We start from the raw sequence: 23,886 nt of genomic DNA on the forward strand, positions 1-23,886 counted from the left end.
TAGCGTTGCTTAGATATCAACTCAAACGACTCAGTCAGCTGCAATCAATAGCGGACTCCTTTTATAGAAGATAGTAAAAAGAAAAAAAATATAGATATACACACATATCTCTCAGAGAGAGAGAGAGCTGCAGATTCTGCTGTGCTGAAAACCTGTCCATGGTGCCAAGAGTGGGAAAAGAAAAGGCAGGAGGATCCAGTGTAAACCCGAGAGGCACCTTAACGCACACAAGTGTCTTTTTCTGAAGGAGGTCCAGTTGTCTACGAAAGATATTGCTCTTTTACAATACCAGTTATTTTTTATTCAGTGTAACTAGGGAATATGCCTAATTTCCAACTGAGCTAAATAATGATGGGAGAAAACAGAAGACATTAAGTGGCAATGTGAAAATAATGCTTTTTTTCATTATTGAATAAATGGGCTGGTTCCTTTGGAACCAATGCATAAAATATTGGTTTTTTTTTAATTCTTTCTTTAGGACCACTGCTTTTCGATTATTTTAGAATAAATAATAAGTATAATAAGTATGCAAATTTTAATCAGTCTCGGATTGAATGCATGTGTCAAGTATCCTCTGTAACATGTTGAGAGGCCACTTTCCATTTTCTCTCAGTCATTGTAATTTTAACTGTCCAAGAGTGATAAACAAGAGCCCATTTTAACAACTCACTTTATACATATTCTTATTTATTTACTCAATTATACTTAGATGGAAGAGACCTATTTTATCTTACACACAGGACCAGCAGCAAAGCATTCTTGGTTCCAAGGCCCTTAGAGTGTAAACAATAATCATAAAAAATCAGGTGCTGGGGGTCAGGGGGAAGGACAAACACCAATAGAGATGGTAGTGTATTTTTAATAATAATGAAATGAGGATAGTGGTGATAACATAGCACGTGAGATTCACAAATGAAGTCCATGGGGTGGCAGTGACATGATGAAAATGACCCATGATTTATCTTTAACACATTTACAACACTTCTCTTTTAAGGCAGGTGTTTGTTTGTTTGTTTCTAACTTAAAGGAAGTTTAAGCTTCAGGGAATCTATGAACCATATGAGTTTATATGCAAGTTGATGGTTATGTACATATTGTTCTGGGAGGAAGGCTCCTAGCTCTCACTGGATTGTCAGAAGGTTCCAAGGGCCCTCCTCCCCAAAGGTTAAAACTGAAGCATTCTAAGGAGCTAAAAATCCTTCAGGAATTTGATCTCAATTATCACTCAACGCCCAGTGAGATCATTTATTTACAGGTAGAGAAAGTGGGAAATTGAGAGGCTAAGTTGCTTCAAGGTCAAGGAAGCAGTCTGGTCTGTTCTTATCTATGACGCTAGATCAGATGGCCTCCTGGCATGAGTTTCTGTGGCGTGTCCATGAGTGAGGAAGGTCCCGTTAGAGCCACGCCCACAAGGGAAGGACCAGAGGAGTTCAGGATGCCTGTCAATGACTTCCCCTTCAACTCAACTAACACATCTCCCTCTCCACCATCTCCCATGCCCACCCACCCTTCCCTCCCCATACTCCTGCTACCTAAAGTCTCCTTTTAACGAGGCCAAGGCCAAGCAGAAAACTCAACTGCAGTATTTCAACATTTTAGCAACGTCTCCCATAAGAATGTAATCTTAGCATCACCTTTCTTTGATAAGGCACTGTTTGCTTCGGAATCTTGAAACACTCCATAGCTGACCAAAAGGATACAGAACAGGAAACTAGGGCACACAGATATGAGGGAACTTCCCAGCATTGTAGAAAATTGGATGCAAATTCAGTCTTCTAGACTCACAGTCTGGTCTGTTCTACATTGACTAACACCAGCTCTCCCTGCGAATAGAACCCTGCATTCTCTGAACCCGATTCCTCCTGCCTGGGGGCAGAGGCCAGCAATGAATGGCCCAGCAAGGTCCAGTCCAGCTTCAAGTAGGGAGTGGAGACAAAGGAATTGCCTAGAAGGAACGAGGACGGGGATTTTGTTCCTTGTTTACAGTGATAATATTTAATGTCATTTTATAGTTCTAAAATAATATTTTCTCATTGCAGAAAATTTGGAAAAAAGCACAAGTCAAAAGAAGAGGAAGAAAAAAATGCTTGTAACTCCCTCTCTCCCAGGTAGCAACTTTTTTTTTTTTTTAAGATTTAATTTATTTGAGAGAGAGATACAGAGAGAGAGAGCACAAGTGGGGTGAAGGGCAGAGGGAGAAGCAGATTCCCTGGTGAGCAGGAGCCCAACGCGGAACTCGATTCTGGGACTCTGGGATCATGACCCCAGATCATGAAATCAAGAGTCAGACGCTTATCCGACTGAGCCACCCAGGTGCCCCTTATAATTCCTTATATTATAAATATAAGGAATTCTTATCACTGTCCTTAGAGGTTGCTTTGCTACCACTCTACTCATAGGTGCTAACACTCTCTCCTTAAAAACACCGCTTCTCAGGGTAAGTCCCTGCTTTAGAACATAGCATGGATCTCTTCAAATCCAAGAGTCTCTGGTCAGATTTTTCTCAGTTCAGAACCCAGTCTTGTCTTTGATGCCACAAACCATGATCAGCACCAATTCGAGTCCATCTAAGTGAATATTCACATCACTGGCACACATATTGGTTGTTTTATATCCTGAAATTTTCTATACGTTTTCCCTTATATGTGACATTTTAGCCCACCCTAAAATGCAAATCACGTCTAATGCTTCATTTACTATCATTTCCATCAAAAGGCAGCATGCTGGGGAAAATGGGGTAACCTCTCCAGAACTAGTGTTCTACATGCTAATTACATGACATGTCACTTAAATTTACATCCGTCTTGTTTTTTTTTCTTTTGCAAACTTTTGTTTTCATTCCCTATATCCTTTTCTAAAATGCTTAAAAAATAGATTTTGCAAAACATGGGACACGAATGTCATTTGTTGTGTATGAATTTGCTAAGAAATAGGGTGTAGCACAGCTGTTATTTTTCCACATATCCTACTCAATCTGTCATGCGTTTACTGTGTTTTATAAATACGTGTCATATTTGGAAATATATTGTTCACATATCTTGCATGCTTTCCATTCGCGGCATGCTAAAAATACAGTATCAGTTTGTCAACATGGCTTTCAAAAACAACAAGATCCCCTTGTTTGAAAATTCCAACCAAGTCCATAGTCCAGACCAGGCAGTTATTATAAAACATTTTGTTTCCTGTTTCTTACTTGGCCCTCATCTGGCTCCGTTTTTGCGTCCCGTCTAAGTTGTGCTTTAAGTATCTCTGATACGAAAATATCTTAGGTGTGTGACTCAAAATCAAGGTGGTGTATTCAAATTGCTTCATGTTCTAGAATGCAAGCTTAAGTTGGTGCAGGAATACAAGAGAAGTCACAATCTGGCATCCTTCATCACGGGACTGTTCCTTCTGATGAGTCAGGAACAACGCATTGAGATAGCGCCGTTGGGGTGTTTCCACTAACTGAAAGCTCTAAGGTGTGCAAATCATAAACCGAGCTGGCTTCCAGATCACTAAAAACGCTTGTTTTCTTTCCATGCAAACGACCACAGCCCTGGGTTGAGGGTGAAGTCACGTAGCTTCCTGGAGAATTTAGAACCTGGGCATAGCAGTGTGGGGAAACTGAGGACAGGGTGGGAGATGTGGAGGGTAGAATCTAAATATCGGTTCTTTCAGAAAACCAAAACTTCCTTGTCCTTTCTAAGCCAAAAGAACAAGGCGACGGCTAAACAAGGAAAATGAGTAGGTGTTCTTCCATTCTTTCCTTTTTAAATTATCTTCCACGTTATAAAGTACATCTGTCAGTTTCTTTTAAATAAGGGCAAAATGAGCCTAGGAAATCCACACTCTGGATCTCATATTTTCAACAGACAGAACCATCACAGTGACAACCACTATTATTACACTATTATTATTACATGTTTATTTCCGACATTAATCTGATCTTAACACGTTATCAGCCGACTGTTCCCTTGCAGGAGGGAAGCTTGCTGGGCGGCGCGCGCCGTGCAGAGCGGGCTCCCCGGCCTGGACTGTATCCGTGCTCGTTCCGCGCAGCTGCTCCGCTCTGGCCAACTGAGCAGCAATCCTCACGTGACCAAGAATGGCCCCAGACTCCCCACTATCTCACTTCCTTTGTGTGCCTTGTGGAGACGGGGCGGCGGGGGCGGAACTGTGGAGGCCGGCTGTAGATGCTGCACGGGAGGTTCTGGACCTAGAACTCAACTTGGGGGTAGAACTCCGGAGGAAGTTTGGAGGGGGCTCTTTCTCCCTAGTGTGGGCTCAGAAAATGCATTCCCCAGTTTATGGGAGAGAATTGGCTGCCTCTCAAGAAGGCCCCACTGGTTATCATTGGAAAAAAAAAAAAAACAAGCCCAGCTCCTGGCGATGTGATCACCCGCCCACCTTTTGAGCTAGCAGCATATTATTAACCGCCTGCTCCTCAGCAGTCCCGGTCAGGACAATCAGACCTTTGTCCCCGCAGCTTGCTGCTCGCTTTTTGCCTGTTCAGCAGCCCTGCAAGGGAGCGCAGGTACGATTTCCCCCGCTTCCCAGATAGGGGAAGCTCACACAGCTTTCAGAGGAACAACTGGAACGGACCCTAGATTTCCCAGCTCATGTACTTTCTGAATTGTCACCTGCCCACGCTTCCCTCCACCCCAACACATTCAGACCTACTGGCGGAAAAAAATGACCTTTTTCAGGGTGTGCTCTGGAGGAAACCGTGTGTCTTCAAAAACATTAATTCATTTCCAATCACCAAATTCTCAGTACCCATTCATTATTTTTCCATCGTGTGCCTGTTGCTCTGCTAAATATAAATAGATCGAAAAGTATGCAGATAACCTTCCTATCCACAGATTATAAAGTGACCCCCAACATCCCCTGCCCTTGTATAACCTCCTCCCCTTGGGTGTGAGAAGGGCCTTAATTTGCTTCTAACCCATAGAACACAGCAAAGGTAATAGGGTATCATTCCTGTGTTTCATTACCTTCATGGCAAAGGTGAAGGGATTTTGCAGATGTAATTAAGATCTCTCATCAGTTTTCTTTAAGTTAATCGAAAGAGAGATTATCCTGGGTGGGTCTGACCTAATCAGATGAGCCCTTTACAAGAAAATCTGGAGGTCAGAGACAAAGCAGCAGATTCTCTCTCTCTCCCTTCCTGGCCCCGAAGAAGCAAACAGCCAGGAGATGTATGGCTCCGAGGAGATGAATTCTGCCCTTTGAGTGAGCCTGGGGGAGGAAGGACCCTGAGCCCAGAGGAGACCCCGGCTCAGTTGACACACTGACTGTAGTCTTGTGACTCTCTGTGCAGAGGACCTAGTTAACTCGTGGAAGCTGTGAGATAAAAAATGTGTGTCGTTTGAAGCTGCTGAGTTTGTGGTAATTTGTTACACGGCAGTAAAAAACTGAGACACTTAGGATCTAAGAAGAAGCTAGGACTCAACCCAGTTTAGCGGGTGTCTGTGAAATCTAAGATTTGCCAAAAAAAAAAAAAAATTTTTTTTTAGCTTCTTGGGCTATTATATAAACAAGAAGTCACGGTGATCTGTAGCACTGATAATTACACCCATGGTGATAAAACCAGTCTCGTCATTTAGAAACAATAGTGACAGCTGTATCTGCTCCCTCATTCTCTCCTTGTCTCGCACACACGGTTGCTCACTCCACCAGCGGCTGGTAGGAAGGGCCTGTCGGTAGCGTTAGCAATCCCATTGAGAAGCATCAGATAACTGTTCCACGAAGGCATTTTTAATTTGTCTCACATCTAGAGGGATCACCTTGGAGAGGAAGAGTGGGCTCTGCAAAAATCCCAGGAAAACCTCTCTCTGGAACGCTAGGATTTCAAGAGTACGTCCATTGTAAGCACGCAGACTCTTCGAGACGGTGCCTGAAACGGTACGTGGACTAGCAGGACGACAGTAAGCACATGGCAGGTACTCGGCAAACACTGACTAGACAAAAGTGGAAAATCATCTTCACTTAAAAAAGTGTCAGATAAAATGGCTTGTCTATTAAGCACTCGTCAGTGGATTTGATCTGGAAGCTTAGTGATCCTTTCGAATATTAACTTTATTAGGAAAAGCATGGGATTTTCTGGCTATCCTGAAGGCTAGCGAGCAGGATGCAGTGGGGGCTGTGACAGGAAGCCTGCCCGGGGAGGCACAACCACCTGGAAGCCGAAGCCAGTGGAACCAGAAAGCACCCACGGAGCTCATGGGTGGGAGGCACAGAAGGTATGTGTTTTGGGGCACAACCGCCTCCCATGGAAAGCCCATTTGGACCAAAATGCAAAAATAATACTAATGACACAGGGTGGGGGTGAGAGGTCAGCAGCCCAAAGCCTAGGGCAGTGGCCGTGTGGTGAGTAATAGGGCACCAAAGAGAGGCCCAGCATTTCCTCCGAGCTGTGTGAACTTGGTCAGGTCACACGACCCACCCAAGCTTTGGTTCTCCCCATTGAACAATAGGGATAACTTTAGTGCCTACGTCACAGCAAAACTGTGCTGAGCTGCCGTGAGAATAAAATAATTCACGGTGACGAGCCGGGAGAGGGAGGGTGCTCCATAAATATTTATGGTTATTATTCACAGCGGTAAAACCTAAAAGGTAAATGGCAGGAGCGGCTGGTTGGATATTACAATGTCCCGGGAATGCTTCACAATCTATTATTCCAGAAAATTCCACGTTCATCCCGTGAGCCCACTCACAGCGGTGCCAACTGGTTTCAGCAGGGAGAGTACACAGACTCCGGAGTGCCGGGCAGGCAAAGCCAGCCCTTGTGCTGTGTGTGAGCTGTTGGCCTGTTGTCCCTGTCCTTGCCCGGGAAGGCAGCGGTGGCAGCCAGGCCTTCTTTGCAGTCATGCCCTCCTGCGCCCTTGTCACTCCGCCCCCAGGCCCCATTCTCTCCCTCTGCAGGGCCCAACAGTGGCCTTCTGTGCTCCTTTTTGTTCACACTTCCGCTGGGCTGGACTCACCCTAGTTCACAAGCTCTAGATCTGTCCTCAGAAGCCCCGGAGCCCCGAGGTCAGAGCGGGACCAGGCTGGCTCACTGATGGGTGTTGTGCTTATGGGGAGTCAGAGGGTGGCTCCTCAAAACCAAGAAAGGAAAAGGCCCTTTGACCAATGTGAATGCAAAGCCCCCCAGGTTGGGCCATCGTGAGGAAAACAATAACACAGTGAGGAGGCCCCCCACACTGGGGTCTGAGACAGGACCTGAGACCTTCCCGGGAAGAGGAGAAATCCTTTTTGGCTGACTCCCCTGACTCTGTGTTTCCTACAATTCTACAACAAAGATCCAGGAACATGAGAAAAGGAAACTGAGAAAATGTGTCCTGGGATTCAAACTTAAGCCAAGAACAGGACAATGTGAGCCAAATGGAAATGAGGCCAAGAGTGCTTTCTTGGGGCCCCAGCATTTTTTTTTTTCCAAATGCCCAAACCTGTTTAACTGCTTAGTGTGAACTATAGTTCTGGGATACAGTCACTATGGGAAAGGAAATTTAATTAGCTCCGGCAACCTCCCCTCCAATCTTAGGTCGACATAGTCAAATGGCACATTCACAGTGATTGCTGCCAATAGATCTGTGAAAGAAGGAAAAGAAAGGGGAAGGGAGGGGGGAGGAGGAGAGAGGGAGAGCGGAAACAGGTGACATACTTTAATTAAGAGTTATACTGAAAGAGGTCATCCTTTATCAGCTGCAGAAAGCAACGGTCTCTTCTCATTACCAGTCCCAATAAATTCCCAGATTACATTATGCATGTGCATGGACCGCTTTGACTCACACCCTCTACGTCCCATTCACAGGAATTTAAGTGAGCAAAGTTCTATAATTAGGACTTGAAAGGTACTGATAATAACCCACAACTGTATCCAGCTTTATGGTTTGCAAAGCAGTTGCATAATTATTAGTACACTTGGTTCTTCACAACCATGCTATAAGGAAGATGTCACTGTCCCTGTTTCACAAGTGAGGACACTATGCTGACATGTGCCCCCAGAAAGAGGTCACAGAGCTACTAGTGTCCCCACCAGAACCTGATGCTCATCTCATGACCTTTCCCATATCCTGGGAGAATGGTGACAAGCAAACACAAAGAGGGAAACTGAGGCACAGACCAGCATAGCAGCTTGACTAATGACAGAGCTGGGACCATTGGCTCTTAGAAGACCTTAGAGCATCGACTCACCAGTATTGACATGATTATCTAAGTTCTCATGAGAAAGGCTGTGTATCAAGAAAGCATCACCCCTGGTAGGAACTGGAAGGATTTAGCTGTACGACGTTGTCTCACAACGTGCTGGTGTGATTATCTCACATGAGCCATTATATGTGTCCTATGAAGAATGTCATTCCAGAATAGAAGTAGAGCTCCAGGCCCTCTTGGGATGCTGGGCAGAGTCTGAGTAATCTAGCACATCTGAATCACAAGAAACAGGCAAGTCTCAATTTGGAATCAGAAAATGATGCAAACATTTCTAAGCCCTGGAAAGGGAGGGAAGCCTGGGCGGAACCAGGATCTGCCTAGAAGATCCTGCTTCTCTTCTGCTTGCTTTCCCTTTGACCGGCTGTGGGGTGCCCTCCCAGGCCCATCCTCTACTTCAAAAATCGTTTGTGTGCTTGTCAGGTCTGTAGGACGGACCTTCGTGCGGGGTGCAGTCTTGGGCGCAGGAGAAGCAACTTCTGCCCACAGGTCGGCTTCCCATTCTGACTAACCCCAATGCCTGGCCATGCGGTGTGGAGGGTGTATATGTTTTTCTCCTTTTCCAAGTTCTTTGGTTGCACTTTATTGTTTTTCCTACTTAGATATTAGGCTGTCTCCATGATGTGAGACATCCTTCCTTTCTAGAATTTCCAGGAAGCACAGTTCCCTCCCACGTGTTAGAATTGAATGTAATTGAAACCAAAGTTTGAGGCTATTTCTCCTAATTCAGGAAAAGTGCACTTGGCAACCCAAATGGAAAGAGACAAAAAAGAAAAGAAAAGAAAAGAAAAAAACACAGTAGTGGATTTTTGTGGTGTTTTTCTCATTTTGGTTGTGTGTGTGTATGTTTCATAAAGCGCGCAGGAGAATTTCACTCAAAACGCAACTGCTGGGAGAGATAGAAACTCTTGTAATTCATGTTGTGCATAATGGATTTGGCAGGCCCAAGCACAGAAATTTCCAGAAGTGTTTGCGTGGCAGCAATTCTTAGCCAATTCACATTTTTTAGCTGTCCTGGCCACCTGCCCAGCCTACAGAAAAAGTCTTGTATCTCCACAAGTTTGGCTGGCCTCTCTGACGAGTTTCCAAACTGCATGGCAACATTGGATGAGCTTATTCTCAAGTGCCAGAAAAACTCCTGCTACTTATATTGTCACTAAATACCAGATGTGCTTAATAAAGAGCAAGCAGAGCCAAACCTAGGGTAATCAAATAACCTATCATTAACATTTTCTAAAAACAAAAAATGCAATTGGAACACCAGATTACTGTTTTTCTTTGTTTGCTTTACGCCCTATTACTGGAACCCCTAGGGTGTTGGGAACAGGACTCGGGTGGGGAGGCCAGCCTGGCAGTGATGAAGACGCTGTTTACAATCACACCCCGCACATCTGAAACATGTGTGAGAAAGTCAAGGCCCCAGCAGATTTCCTCCAGCCCCTCCGCCGCTCACAACCCCCTCCCCAGTGCCCCCCGGGAGGGCTCCGCAGGCTGGGGCTCTCACCACCCCGGAAAGCACTGAAATGTTGAGGTGCGCTGGGATTTGACCTTGAAGGAGAGAAACGTAGAGGGAGATGGGAGGGTAAGGGCTGGGACTTCGCAAATTAGAGGGGATGCAAGGGCTAGAAGCTGCTGCTGCTGGACAAATGCAGGGAGGTTCTGGAAGCCTTGAAGGCACACGGGAATGCTGTATGGCTTTGTCAGAGACGCCGGCTGGGCTTCAGCTGGTAGACCTTAAAATATTTCTTAACACCAAAAGCTCCAATTGCATTTTTGCTCCCTCTCATTGCTATAAATTCCTTTTCTTTCTCCCTCCCTCCCTCCCTCCTACCCTTCCTTCTTTTCCCTTTCTTCCTTCCTTCTTTCCTCCCTCTCTTCCTTTCTCTCCTAGTTTTCTGGGAATCCAGTGGGAAGAGAAGTGTGGCTGGCACAGTCCCTTCTTGCTGTATTCAAGGTCACACCCACTATCTCCCTCCTCCAGACCCTGATACCCTAGGGACTCGATTCTCCAAACCTCTGCGCCTTCCGTTTTTCTGGTCCTGCCTTCCCAAGCCCACAGGACTGAAGAGATGACAAGAACAAACATCCTTCTCACCTCGAGATTGGTGACCCCAGTAGGTGGCAAGCAATGAGTGTCAGGGGTGATTAGAGAGAGAGATGGAGTCTTGCCATGAGAAATTTGAGAGTCAATAACTTTTCCGAAAATATTTGTGATCTGCATTAAGACAACTGTATAAATAAAGAAATAAGTGACTCAGCCCTTGGAGAGTTGTTTCAAGAACCTGTTACTAAAAATGCATTCTAATCCAACTGTGCCTTGAACACCCTCATGCTAAGCCAAACTCAGGGAGAAGATGCACGGCGTTTTCCTGTTGTGTGGCGCATCGTGGGGATAAACCATGAACTTGGTCTAATTAGCAATGGAACGCTTTGAAAATATTTGATTTCAGGGGATGTGACTGGTGAAATAACATGGAGCTGACTTCTATCATACCTTTTGACCTTTCTTCTTAGCTGCACACACATGTGTTTTTATACATCAGTCGTGTTCCTGAAAAGTCGGGTGTGAATCTATGGATTAGCCTATGGGCGAAGTGGAATTATGTTTGAAATGTTCTAGGTGTACTCCTGGCGTGGAGGAACCCCTTATCAGAGAAGAAGCCACAGAGAAAGTCTGATTCGTCTCTGCTGGGCTTGGATGCCCCCCTGTGCCCTTGGCCCGTGCCGAGCCTTTGAGGACACGCACGAGCAGCGTCTCGTTCTCCTTGCTGGGTCATGGGAGGAAAGGGCTGGTCTTGGAGAAGGGTCAAGGGCAGGCTGTTTTGTTCTCCAGCAGCAGGCGAGAGGAAACCACCCAAGTGACGAGCTCTGCAGAGGGCAAGTGAAGGCTGAGTCTAAACACAAAAGTGGAGGAGCCCATCTCCTTGGAGCTGTTTATATTACATAACTCAAATAAACACAGCAGTGCAAGAACGGTTCCCTTGGCGAGGGCCAGGACCACAGGGCCCAGAGGCAGACAAAGGGCGTCTCCTCCAGCCCGGGTCAGAAGCTTCTTTAAAACAATGACACGGACCACAGCAACACCACTAACACACAGGGACGCACCAGCAGCACGATGTAGGAGGATACCCTGAATAAATTAGAACAAGACTCATTCTAATTAGGACTTGTAAGGTGTCTTTCTTTGCTCTAGCTGAGAAAAGGACCCTGATCAGAGCAAGAAGAAGCAGCAAAATTGACCCCGAATGGTTCTTTTCACTTGCGAAGGAGGGGTGGGTGTGAGGCACCTGCTAGCCAAGCCGCTGGGAAACCAGATTCCCAGACATCGGAGAGGCAGCTGACCTTCTCAGACTTCAGCCCTTCTCAGCCCAGGGCAAAGCAGGGGGACCCCAGCCTTCTGGGAAGCATCGGGCAGTTTCCATGGCGTCAGTGTGAAGAAGAAAAAAAAAATAAAAGTTTCCAACTCAGTAAATGAGCACAGGCCCACAGGTCCCACGTCTGAACGAAATCAGAGAGTCTTGAAATTGAGAGCAGGCGAGAACCTACTGAAACCTTCTTTTTCATCAGTAGCCTGCAGTCTCCTGGGACAGCAACCCCTATCGTATGCCAGGGGACAAGAATAGAACTAAAAATTGAGAGCACAGCCCTTAGCACGGGCTGATGGTACTGGTTGCCAAGAGCTGCCCCATTAGTAGGCTATGGGGACAAGCTAGGGAACATTTTCTCTACGAGGCTTGTGTTTAAAAATATATCTTGCTTCAGAGCTGGCCTGGGGCGTGGCTGGGGAGTAAGCCTTCTTTTCTGCACTGAGCAGGTGCTTGTCACTCTGTGATTTACTGCAGATCACTTACCCCTCTGAGCCTTCCCCTTCCGAGCCACGTGACAGCAACCCAGACCTCGACTCGGCCCCTAGCAAGTTAATGTTTTAGACGATTCCTGGATGAAAGCCACGCTCCAGAATCGCCCTCCCCAGTGAGCTTGCTGGATGCACGCGGGACCAGGGCTGAAAGAGGATGGTGACTAAGGTCACGCTTCACTACCAAGGGCTCTGACCCCTTCTCACTCTGTGGATGTGTCCCTGGAGATATTTCTCTCCCCATTTCCTTATTCTCAAAAAGAGGACAACAGCTCCCGCCCACCTCCTGAGGATGCTTAGGAGTAATGGCTAGCAGAAATGGCTGAAAAGCTCTTGGCAGATGCCAAGTTCAGAATCACGTGCTGAGTGATGGCCTCCCTCAGCGACCCTACGTACTGCATTACCTATGTGCCTGGCCCTAACGGCTCCGCTGACAGACTGCCCTGTGGGGCGTGAAGCCGGTCTGCCCAGAAGCCCCAGGTTCCGCTAGAGGAGGTTGCCTTTGCAGGAACCACTGCAATCCCTGCGTGTCCAAACTCATGTTCCGGGTAGGAGACAACAGGTGATGGATGAGCTGCCAAGGCTGGGAGGCTGCCAGCATCCAGCCGCGGGCACCCAGGGCTTGGCACCCCTTTCCCAAGGGGAGGTAGAAATAAATACATCAACGTGGTGGGGTCAAGTTCAAGTCTGCCTCAATGAAACACCGGGGACCTCCTCTTTGAAAAACAACTGGGACAGTGTGACAGCTTTTAAGGATGCCAAAGAAGAGGGTCCCCGGGGAAATGTCCCCGGGGAAGGCTCTGCCTGCAGGAGGCTGTGAGTGACAGCCGGCAGGAGCAGGGACAGCTGGCCCGGGTGAACTGTCTGATTTGCCAGTGACCGGAAGCACCGAACACTTGTCAAGGCTGGGGGTCGCGATGACCACGGCAGCGGTACCACCGATTAGTACTGGGGGTGGGGCCTACGGAGCAGTAGATGGCTCTGAAGGACTTGACCGTGAGATGGTCGCCACGTTGGAGTCCTCGCAGCCCCTCCAGCGGTTTCGTTTGGCGCCTTGATAAACAAAACCCATGTCGGGCTTTACGGTTGTCAGATAATCTGCGGCTCCTTTAACATCTGGTTCATGATGCGATTGTTCCTCATGACAAACGGGTGGTGGGACAGAAAGATGAGAAGGATGGGGACAGAAATCTCCACCTGGAGAAGCTCCACACCGAAGGTAAGGGACCTCACGACATTCCCCATGTGCCCGAGTGCCACCACCTCTGAAGCAGGCTGGGAGAATTCCTTCGATGGAAGCCGCTGGACTTAGATCCCAAACCCTTGGATCTGACTCCTGGATCTACCACTTCCTAGCCATGGGAACTGGGGTGCATTAGCTTAGCTTTCTGAGACTCTGTGGTCTCCTCTATACACCGGAGCGAATGATGCCTACCCCAGGGAGGTTAGGGGAGATCAAAGGAATGAAGACAGGCATGACATCTTACCTTCGAGGGCGACAACCCCCACATGTCACCTGGCAGGTGGGGTGTCTGGAGGCCTCCGCCTCAGCCTGGGGAGCAGGCCTGGAGCCCTGGCAGTCAGCTGCTCACCTCCCCCCGAGAACTGGCAGCAGAGCAGGGAGGATCTGCCTGTCTCCTGTCATGCAGAGCGCTTGCTACCAGGCTGTGGTGGCCTCTGCCATAGCTTACCGGATGACGGAGTTGCCTTCATTTTCTCCTGGGCCCCTCTCGCTCCGGGCTGCCGAGGGGGCCCTCCCTCGTCTGGGCCCCTAGGGCACCACCCTGGGGGGAACTAAAGGCCCAGAAAGGGTACAAAGGGGAGTAACCAGGGCACCAGGGAGAAGGAGGCTCGTTATATTCTTTCTAGATGAATCTCCGCCTGCAGCAGCCCAGGGCGAGTTCCAGGCCTGCAGTAAACCTGTCTGCTGTGGGGCTGTCTCAACATGCTGTTTGGAAAGTCAAGGTTTTCAATGTAAACTTTGTTCTCCCTTCCTTTTCTTCAGGGTTTCACAAATGCAGGGTCTCGCAGCGCTTCCTCTCCAGCGTCTCTGGGGCTGAAATCTGAGGTCACGAGTCATCTCTGTCAGAACAAGTCCATGCCGTGGCCGGCCTATCGGAGAGGGCAGGGCCGCGACGGCCTTGGCTCCCGGGTCTGCCCCAGTGTAGGGTTCTCAGTGGCACTATTTTTGGCAGATTTTTTTTTTTTTATCCTCGCTCTTTATCATAAGCCTGTCGGGCACATGACAGAGGAATAGCAAGCTTGAATGGGCTCGTCTGACAGGCCAACTCTCATCCTGGGCGCTGCTGCCTGGCTTGTAAAAGGCACTCTGAGCCGAGGAGAGTAATTTCACACTGATTCCTGGCTGTAATTTGCTTTTGGTTTAAAATGTCGCGTTTCAATCATCCTAGCTCCGTGCTGTAGGGGAGGAGATGGACCGCGCGTGCGGCTCATGTATTTGTAAGAGACACACACAAAGGCGACTGCTTTCTCTGAAGCAACAGTGCTAAGACACGCTGGCGAGCACACCAAGGAACTCTCCACCAGGTACAAACAAGTGCATTCAAAGGAATCCATAATCAATGACCAGTTCTAGCAGACGGAGAGAGCGAGCTGCGGGTGACACGAAGCCTACTATTGGCCGTCCCCATCACCAAGCATGGATTAGAATATCTTTCTCCCCCCCAGGCTGCAGGAAGTAGAGGAGATGGGGGGCTTTAGGCAAACCTCAGAAGTAGAAGGGTCTGAAATCCTGGGGAGGGGGGACCTGAATGCACTGAGGATGAGGTGAGATCCAGAGGAGGCTGAGAAATTCAGCTTGGACAAGCGGGAGCTGAGAGGTCCAGGAGGGAAGGGGAAAGCGGCCTCCAGGCTCATGAGAGCTGGTGAGCTTGTGAGCGGAGCATCGTTTAAGGACAAGGACGGAGGCTCGTGGAAAGGTCAGGGGACATGGTTGTATCCACGTCAGCAGCAGGAAGCAGCGATTTCTGCTGGCTTATAAATCATCCCATCCTTCACCGCCTCTCCCCACCCTTACGTAGAGGCCACACCGCCTGATGTGTCATTCTCTTTCCTGGGATGCCTTCTAATGTTTCCCGTCCTTAATTGTGCTCCTCACCTGGGTTATAAATTCTTTGAGGTCGGGAACCAGTATCTAGCCCTCTCTGTCCGCTCCAGGCGACCCTCCCCTGCAGCCCTTGGGAAGAGCTGATGATGCCTCGCTCTGTGGATCCAGTGTGCTTTCTGGAAGCCAGACTGGCCGCATTGCCGGTGGGCTGGTGCTGTCTGGTTGACAGGTCTGTCTCTTCTGGCAGGCTGCACCCTGGGGGCAGGATCCACCTTCTTTGTCTCCCAGCTCTTGGCTCTCAGCACAGTGCCTGGCACTCAGTAAAGGGTTATTGAATGAGTGTGTTTCCCACATTGGGCACATCATGGGGGACGACACTATCAGGGCCCAGTATGTTATGTGGGGAGACAAGATGAATGCTTCTGAGGAAACCAAGGCCCTGGGGCCGCTCCTGATAAGCTGGGCCACCTGGGGCGAACCCTAGATAAGATGTTTTGGGAAGTGATGCTTGCTTTCTGGAGCCCCAGCCTCACCTTGAGACCTTGTTCCACTTTGCGGGGTTTTTCCAAAATTTTCTGTCACATTTTTCTTACGGCCTCCAGTAACACTGCAGGACAAGGCAATTCTTCCTGGTCTCCAGAGAGGAACCATCAGGTGTGGATGTGCGGCAGCAGGGTGTCGGGGTGGGGAACCGGGTGGAGAGGGTGCTGAGGATCATGGACTCCAGCCTGGCCGAGACGCAGCCCCCCACGCTCACCCCGCCGTGTGAGGTGGCAAGAGGGCCTCAGTTTCCCTTCCCATAGACAGGTGGAACTTAGAAGGGGCGGAGCGCCTCCCCATGGAGTCATTCAGGAAGTTAGGCAAACTAATGCGGGCGAGCATTGCAGGAGATGCCCTGCACATGGTAATTGCTCATTAAAAGCCAGCTCCTATGGACGCATGGGTGGCTCAGTCGTTAAGCGTCTGCCTTCGGCTCAGGACATGATCCCAGGGTCCTGGGATCGAGCCCCGCATCGGGCTCCTGCTCAGCGGGGAGTCTGCTTCTCCCTCTCCCTCTGCTGCTCCCTCTGCTTGTTCTCTCTCTCTTCCTGTCAAATAAATACATTAAAATAAATAAATAAATAAATAAATAAATAAATAAATAAATAAAGGCAGGCCAGCTCCTGCCATTTGAAACCAGAAGATGAAATTGAGTCTGACTTTCTCCCCTTGCAGGCTGTCTGACCTGAGTGGGTCAAGGCACCTCCCTGCCACAGTCTCTGGTTTCTGAGATGCTCTCCTTGTTGGTGTTGTGAAAAGCAAGGAGAAAAAGGGAGCAACTGTGCTCTGTAAGCCTGGAGGTGTTTTCCTGAGGTAGTTGGGAAGTTACCTGAGCGAAGGCATTGAGAGGTGAGGAGCCGTGGAGGTCCCGCCAAGTGAGAGCTAGCCCTTAATGGGGACCATGACTGCATATTAACCAAACTCATAATGTCTGTGAAGTACATGCTTTAACAACCACCTAGGGGGCTATTAGCAACCCCTAAGCAAATTATGACTCTCCCAACGTGAAGGTCAAGCCTGTGTGTCAACTTGGCTGAGCCACGGTGCCCAGATATATGGTCAAACATTATTCTGGATGTTTCTGTGAGGGTGTAGCAGGATGAAAGGAACATTTAAGTCATTGGACTTTCCGTAAAGCACATTGTCTTCCAGAATGTGGGTGGGCCTTATCTAATCAGTTGAAGGCCAGAATTGAACAGAAGATTGACCTCCCCTGAGCAAGAGGACATTCTGCCAGAAGACTGTCTCTGGACTTGAACTGCAGTGCTGGCTCTTCCCGGTCTCCAGCTTGCTGGCCTACTTGGCAGATTTTGGACCTGACAGCCTCCATAGTCACCATAATGACATGAGCTAATTCTTTAAAATAAATCTCTTTCTCTCTCTCTCTCTCTCTCACGCACACACACACACACACACGTTCTGTTGGTTCTGTTTCTTTGGAGAACCCTGACTAATATGCCCATAGACATCCGGAGTCCTCAGATAGCTTTCTACTATACACTCTAACAGTCCCAGTGAACGTGAATTTCACAGGGGACCCGGGTTCAAACTTAGCTAGCCAATCCTAAGCCTGATTGTCCTGCCTCGCCTGATCCTTCCCATAGAAACCATGGTAAAGGTTCTTGCCCACAGAGCCTCCCCTACCTCTGCCTCGTGACAGACCCTGGTGCTTCCCCGTGTGGCCCTGCCATACCTCTGGTCTCCCCATCCCTCACCCAAGGCAATACGATAAAACGGACAGTGACTGCAGACCAGCCCCAAGGATGCCCTGGGCCAGCCTTGAGAGACAGGCAAGGAGGTTATTTGCCCCTGTCAGGTGGCACTCTGCTAGATGCCACAGGACTGTTCTATGTGAGATCTAGGGCTGATGGAAAGGCAGGCAGCTTCTCAAGTGGCTTGGGCCAAAAGAATCATTCCTTGCCTAAAACAGAAATCATCCTTGTTATCAACGAGATGTGGCCCTACAGAGAGCCCACGTGAGCCGTGGTCTCAGCGAGAGTAAATGTGCATCCAGAGACTCTTTCTGGGCCCTTTCAGGCCCCATGGCATGCCCAGTGCCCAGGTGGGGAGCGTTCCTGAATCATCTGTGTTTGAGAGCTTATCCACTTCACCCGGGGGGGGAGGGGGTGAGGAGGGCCATGACCTTCCAGGAAAGAGTTCAATCACCCTGAGTGACTCATGAAATCACAGACCCATACAGTTATAGAACCTGAGAATTCCAGAGCCTGGGAGGGAGCTCCCAGGTCAGCTGGGTCCAACACCCCTCATTTGGAGAAGGAAGAAAGAACTCCAACCGAAACAAAGACGTGCACTCACCAGCAGTCCCGGTCACAGAGCCCCAAATGAATGCTGATCTGAAGACGGTTGCTCTCACTTGCTCCTCTTCCCCGTTTGCTCTCCTGTCCTGCCCAGGGTGACTCTCACTCACTCCTCTTCCCCGTTTGTTCCCTGTCCTGCCCAGGGTGACTCTCACTTGCTCCTCTTCCCCGTTTGCTCTCCTGTCCTGCCCAGGGTGAGGACGGCTGCTACAGGGGGTCAGCACCGGGGTGGCCGTGGGGGAAAGGCCAGCCCCAGCCCGTGTCACTGTGGCACGTTTGAACCTCTCCAAGTCCCTCATCCTCCTGTGATTGGTGTCACCCGGGCAGGACTGCTTGGCAGACTTAGAAGGGAACTTAATGAACATACCCCAAATAATAAGGGGCTGAAAACAAACACATCACTTGTCTTCACCATATCTTATGATGCCAGGACAGGGGGCCAGTGGATGGCACTGAGGACAAAAAAACATAAATGAACCACCTTGGGAGCCACTGCTTCCCTGTCCCCCGCGGCCAGGAAGACTGCCCACCAGGCTCCTGCCCAGGGGGTCACTGAGTTAAATGCTACCGCTGATTCTGAAAGGGGCCAAGCGAATGCATGAGATCAGTAATGACGCTGCTCTTTGCAGGAGCTAAGAGAAGGGCAATTAAATCTTGTGCTTCGGGCCATATAAACTGATCTCCACAGGAGGGAAGAATTAATGTCATTCCCAACACAGGACCCCGCCCAAGCCCTCCAGCAGTCTTTTATAATGGACCCAGCACAGGACGGGGAAGACAGAGGGAAAGCAGCAAGATTTGTTCCAAGCATCAGGTATTAACCAGCACACAAATCAGGAGCTTGAACTTGATGGGCCTCAAGGCTGATCCAGTGTGGCAAATCCGGGGCTTCTTACAGCTTCTCTCTGTACTTGGTTTATTACACCCAATCTGTACGGGGCCTGTTTTCACACTTAATGGCAATCCTGAATCACTATCTATTTCCCATCTCCGCCTGCAAAACAGCAACCCGGAGCTAGTGCTGCGTGCGCCATAAATACTGGGCCCCATAAAGCCACTGCTGTATAGATTTGCCTTTTTGTGCGTGTGTGTCTGATTCGCTAGTGCCTTGGCAGCCTTCCAGGCTCTAGGAGAGGAAAAAACCATCCTGAGCATCCCAACAGCCTCATTTTGATCTGTGATATTGAGCAACTCATTTCCACTTCACAGGCTCTGCTGAGCTGTGCCACAGAAAGACAAATCCCAGACGTGGAAGGGGCGGGAGGAGGAGGGGGGGGAGGGACCAGCTGGGAGGAAGGATGGTGGAGGAGAGGGAGGGAGGGAGGGGAGAGAAGATGAAAGCAGAAAAGGACCGCATTTATTAAGCTGTTTTTCTTTTGGTGAAAAGAAGCATTTATCAGTGATTTCATATATCATGTGAGAGGTGGCTTCCTGCCAATTTCCAAGAATCCAAACAACCCACTGACATCATATGCTAAATATAGCTCAGCCTTTGCTGTAGGTGAATAAATAATGCTGCTGGAAAGGAATAGGTTCTCTTCAGTTACATGTTTATTATGATCAGGTTGTCAGGCTTGTGTAATCAAAAGAATAATGCCCAGTTCCAAGGAGGCGTTGCGGGCAAAGAACTACTCAAACAATTTCAATTTTTGTCCTGTTCTGATTGCCTTTCCAGGGGGCCGGCTGAGCCTGGCCCTGAGAGGGGTGGTGGGTGATTCAGGTGTTGCGGGTCTTCCAAGCCCTGATAAGTGTGTGTGTGTGTGTGTGTGCGTGTGCACGCGTGTGTGTTTGTGTGTGTGAGCATGCATGCATGTTTCTACGTCTGCCCTGCCCTCCACACCAGTAAGGAAAGCTGACTGACCTCTCTGAGGGAAACGCACAGAATGATATGGTCATGAGCCTTCCGTGAGGCTGGGGCGGAGGAGAGTACACACTCGGGAGAAAGGACAGGGTGCGGTCAGTGGTCAAGAGGGCCAAGGCAGGCCCTCCATGTGCTCCTCAGGCCTTCAGGACGGGCCCACCTCTAATGGCGACTAAAGATCCTACCCCGCTGCTCTCGGGCCTTGGGCCTTTGATTCTACCCCCTTGAGCTTCCGTGTGTCGGAGCCACCTGAAGAATTCAGGTTTAGAATGAGACCTAGGAATGTTGGCCTTCTCCCAGCTCACCCGGGCACAGGCCGGGGACAGAGGCAGCAATGCTGAAGGGCTCGTGGGCACTTGGGGGGAAGAGGGGAGAAAGGGGGCAGCGGTAGGGAGAAGAAAGGACAAGAAAATTAGCGCGGGGAGATAAGGAGACTGAATCAAAATAGCTACTGGAAGGTGTTGGATCCCTACTAACATCTGCAAGATTTCTCTTCACAGTCAGGGATACAATAGAGGTGGTTACTATGGAAACGTGAAAAGCAGCACGGGAAGGGAGAGCGCTGGATATAAAGAGGAAAGAGGAAAAGGCACATAACACTTTTAAATCATCAAAGAGGAATACTACGGCCCTTTCCATCTCCGTGAGGAGAATGGAAGTGATTGAGCCCAGAAAGCGGTGAATACTACGATCATGGGTGGGGTCAGGGACTCTCAGACACTATAATCCCTTCCCACCCCCCCCCACCCCCACCCCCTGCAAGCCAGGCATTGAACCTGCTTTCCTGCAGTTAAGATCATCCACTGGAAAAGCATTTCCAGGCTGTTCGGGGCAGTCAACTCTGCGGTAGACTGCGCACTCCGCTGGGTTCGGCCATGACCTTCCAGAACGACCTTGGGGAGATCAGGTCATTTTCCTGTGTCATGGTCTCATCACCTCGCTGCCTCCCAGAGAGGATGACGAAGCACCTTGTTCAAGAAAGAAGTGATAGTGCACTTTAAGGCAGAAGCATCACACCGTGTCAGGAACTCTGGGTGTGCTGGGGGAAGAGTGAGCTCCCGCAGCCAGAGCCCCGAGCGCGGCCTCGAGGGGCCGGGACGGATGCACAGGCTCAAACCCCGTTTATGGTTAACCAACTTCGCTTCCTTAAATCTTCCTAGTAGCCATATTAAAAAAGGCAAAAAGAAACAAATAACATAAGTTCTAATACAACTCCAATATATCTAAAATACAATTACTTCAATATAATCAATACAGAAATGATCAATGAGGTATTTTATATTCTTTTTTTCATACTAAATCTTTGAAATCTGGTGTGTTTTACACTTGCAATACATCTCAATGAGCCACGTTTCAAGGTCTCAATAGCCACACGTGGCTAATGGTTACTGTACTGGATACTGTCGCTCTGGAATTTTCTATTCTAGCTATGAGGAATACAAAATAGGCCTATTTTGCTCAGGCACTAATTCTAACCACTTGCTTTGTACCACTATTGGAGCAATAATTACACACACACACGCGCGCGCACACACACGCACGCTTTGAGCAGGTGGTCAATCTCTCAATACTTCTTTTGCCCTTGAACAGTGACCATCCCATGATTAAGATGAATTTCATTTTACACCCTCAGTTGATGGGTCTGTGAAATCACACAAACTCAGTTCGAGTCACGTCTCTGTCACTTCCTGAGTGTTACTTTCAGAATTTTCCTCAGTTGTAAAATGGGAATTAGGCCACACAATTGCTTTTAGGAGCATATAAGATAATGTCCCACACTGTGCTCGCTTCGGCAGCACATATACTAAGATAATGCCCCACACTAGGCCTAGGTAATAGGTGTTGTTAGGGTAGCTCCCTTCCTAACCCTTGCTTCAGCTCTGGTTGACCAGTCTGCCCTGGATTGGCTAATCTCTCCAGGCCTCTGTGAATGAAGAAAGTAGGATTGTACGTGTCCTCACGTGTAGGAAACCACTAGAGCAGAAAAAACACTTTAAGGACTAGGATTGGCTTATTTCACTGATTCAGTGCAAGGAAGAACTGGGTGATTTTGCAGCACAGAAAGATACTAAGACTAGCCATCCTGAGTCCTTCTTTTGATAGCCGTGAACTATGTGGTAAGACACTTAGAAAAGATCATTTTTTAAAAAGATTTTATTTATTTATTTGATAGAGAGAGAGAGCGAGCACATAAGCAGGGTGAGCAACAGAGGGAGAGGGAGAAGCAGACTCCCCACTGAGCACGAAGCCCGATATGGGGCTCGATCCCAGGACTCTGGGATCATGACCTGAGCCGAAGGCAGACGCTTAACTGACTGAGCCACCCAGGCTCCCCAGGAAAGATCATTAAAACATGTCCTTTATCTTCTGGAGCCCTGCTTTCCAATACAGTAGCTATTAGCCACATGTGGCTATTTACATTTACATTAGTTAAAATTTAAAAATTTATTTTCTCAGGCACCCTAGCCACATTTCAGGAGCTCGGGAGCCAGCCGAGGAGAGTGGCTGCCGATTGGACAGTGTGGCCACAGAACATTCCATCATCACAGCAGTGCCCCTCTGGAGCATTTAGCCATTCATTCTATATGTAACCAATATAAAAGAGAGAGAGCAGGGCATGATGAGTAAGCCAGTCTAAAGTCATGCTGGATGGGTTTGATCCTGACTTCATCACTTTCGAGAAAAGTCAACCTAAGTAAGGTTCTTAATCTCTCGATGCCTCAGTTTTATCATCTGGAAAGTGGGGATGATGTCAACAGAATTTAATTCAGTGGGTTCTGTGAGAATCAAAGGAAGGGAATGCATGTGAAGTGCTTACCACAGAGCCTGGCATGTTGTAAGTGCTTAATCGATATTCAATATCAGATTAATGATGCCATAGTCACTATTTCCAAAAATAAGAGAGGGTTGGGATCTTACTGAAAGGTAGAGGTGCCCTTGGTTAACCCAAAAAAGCCTTGTGGGAGAGGTAATCCCTTGAGCTGTGATTCAGAGGACAATTGTGAGTCCTCCAAGCGTTCAAAGCACTCAGTAGGCGTTTATTGAGCGCTTACTGTGTACCAGGCACTACTTTCGATACAAAGATGATAAGACAGGTCCCTTCCATCTAGAAGTCCTAGAGGAAGAGAAAAATAGACTGTGCTGATATGAGTAGGGGCCATGAAAGACTGATGCATGGAGTGCTAGGTGAGCCTGGAGAAGGAGCCCCTGACTCAGGTGTGGAGTCTAAGGAGGACACGGCAGAAGGATGGTCCCTGAGCACCCTCAGAATGATGGGAACTGGCAGGCAGGTGGAGGAAGACAAAGCAGATGAGCAGTCAGACCTCTGAATCTCCAGGGACCATGAATCAGCCTCTTGCCGGTTGACAATTCAGGCTCCAGCCTGTGCATGAGCACCCCCTCCTATGAAGGCAGAGCCCCCCAGGAGGGAGGAGCACCACCCAGAACCTACTACCAGACTAGCAGCCCTGGGGCCCGCCTGACTCTCCAGCCCACCGCAGAGGTGGGAAAACGGGGAGATCATCAAACATGGCTTGATTCTAAGACAAGTTTGAGCAGGACGAGTCCAGGAGACTCGCCCCATTATTATTCTGGTCACTGTTCATTCTTTCAAAGCTGGAAGTTTAGCATCTACCTCAATGTCTCCTCTAAAAAGGGCCAGCATGTCCTTATGAAGGCTTCCTTGGGGGGTGAGGACGGGCCTGTTTGTCTAGGAGTGACAGTGATGTGCCAGCTTGCTGCCCCTAAGGGCCCGATCGGTATGCCGGTCAGGCACCGAGAGCCACGTTGGAAAGGAACACCCAGAAGAGCATGTTTGTGGGGACGGTGGAACTTTGAGAGGACTGACAGCCCCAGAATATCGATGAGCCTGCGCAGGTCTAACAGCCAGGAGGCAGGAGGCCACACCAGCCTCCCTACAGGCCTCTACCCGTGCCTGGGGCTCACGCCTTCCTAAAGCCCTAGAGATTAGGCCATTGGGGTCCTCAATGGGTGACAGACTGAGCTCCAGACCTCTCATTTATGTGCAAGGATGGAAACACTGCATTTCTCC

General features: G+C 48.8%; 1 long non-coding RNA gene across 1 annotated transcript; it reads left to right on the top strand.

Moving 5' to 3' along the window:
• The first annotated feature begins 2,043 nt into the window (after positions 1–2,043).
• LOC144382473 (uncharacterized) lies at positions 2,044–10,186 on the top strand. The gene is made up of 3 exons (XR_013449463.1): positions 2,044–2,108; positions 5,760–5,886; positions 10,175–10,186. It is a non-coding gene; the product is annotated as an uncharacterized LOC144382473 (long non-coding RNA).
• Positions 10,187–23,886: the final 13,700 nt, after the last annotated feature.

The sequence above is a fragment of the Halichoerus grypus genome, chromosome 7 (assembly GCF_964656455.1).
Source record: "Halichoerus grypus chromosome 7, mHalGry1.hap1.1, whole genome shotgun sequence".
NCBI classification, from domain to species: domain Eukaryota; kingdom Metazoa; phylum Chordata; class Mammalia; order Carnivora; family Phocidae; genus Halichoerus; species Halichoerus grypus.